This window comes from Pygoscelis adeliae, unplaced genomic scaffold, assembly GCF_000699105.1.
Source record: "Pygoscelis adeliae isolate BGI_AS28 unplaced genomic scaffold, ASM69910v1 Scaffold774, whole genome shotgun sequence".
NCBI classification, from domain to species: domain Eukaryota; kingdom Metazoa; phylum Chordata; class Aves; order Sphenisciformes; family Spheniscidae; genus Pygoscelis; species Pygoscelis adeliae.
Window position 1 is genome coordinate 1 of NW_008824610.1, and position 1,256 is coordinate 1,256.

Here is a 1,256-nt window from a genome sequence, read left to right on the forward strand (position 1 = left end):
CTGTTCAGAGAGCCAGTGGGGGCTGCTACTGCTCCGAGGACTGAGGTCTCCTGGACAGAGACCCAAGCATTCAGAAAGCCTTGGAAATGAAACCATTGATTGCTTTCTCGAGGAAGCTGCTGTTGCCAAATCAGTGTCCAGAGCTCCTCCTTGCTTCGGCTCACCACTGCATATGGGACGTCTTTTGCCTTCTGGCTATAGGGGTAGATCAGTGGGCAACTTCATAGCCAGGAAGGTTGACCACCTCCAGGGCAGACAACGCCAGGAATAAAATTCTCATCAAAGCTTTCTAAATATTCAGGCAGAAGGGGGGAAAAAATATCACCCGTCTTAGAAAGAAATGCATTATTTTCCATGTTCCAGATGATTCGGGTGGATTGGTTGTACGGGGAAGAAAAAAAAAAAAGAAACAATCCCAAGCTGTCTCATGACTGGGTTTCTCAATTAAGTCAAAACATAACTAGTGCTCCCAGACATGCAATCCCATAACCCAGTATCTACTATGAAGATGTCATTAGTAATAATCTTACTTGCTACATTTATAACCATTTTTGCCATCCAGCTGCTTAGGTTTGACAAAGTCTTCCAGAGCTCCAGTGACAGATGAGGCTGCCTGGATGAGAAAGAAAGCAGAGCACTAAGCTCCTGGAGACTCAAAAATCCCAAGAAATTTGGTACCGTGCGGTACCAGCGTTAGCCCAGTAAACTGCTACCCCTGGGCAGTACGAGAGTTGCCTGTGGTACACATGGTCAAAAAGAACAGAAGCAATGAAACCCATCCATACAGCAATCAGACGCATGTTGAGGTAGTCCCAAGCAAGATGGCATGACAGTATCATCATGGCTGTAGATACCATCCCTACTCTATATCTGCTGGAAATACAATATGGCAGAGAGGAAGCAGTCTAGGAGGTTCCTGGAGTGTGTGGAAGACAACTTCCTGACACAGCTGGTAAGTGAGCCTACCAGGGGAGGTGCCTCACTCGACCTGCTGTTTACAAACAGAGAAGGACTGGTGGGAGATGTGGTGGTCAAAAAAAAAACTCAGGAAAAAAAGGAGAGTTTACCGCTTGTGGAAGAAGGGGCAGGCGACTCAAGAAGAGTACAGGGATCTCGTTAGGCGGCTCACGGCTTAGACAGGTGCACGCTGCGCTGGGTAAAAAACTGGCTGGACGGCCGGGCCCAGAGAGTTGTGGTGAATGGAGTTCAATCCAGTTGGTGGCCGGTCACAAGCGGTGTTCCCCAGGGCTCAGTTT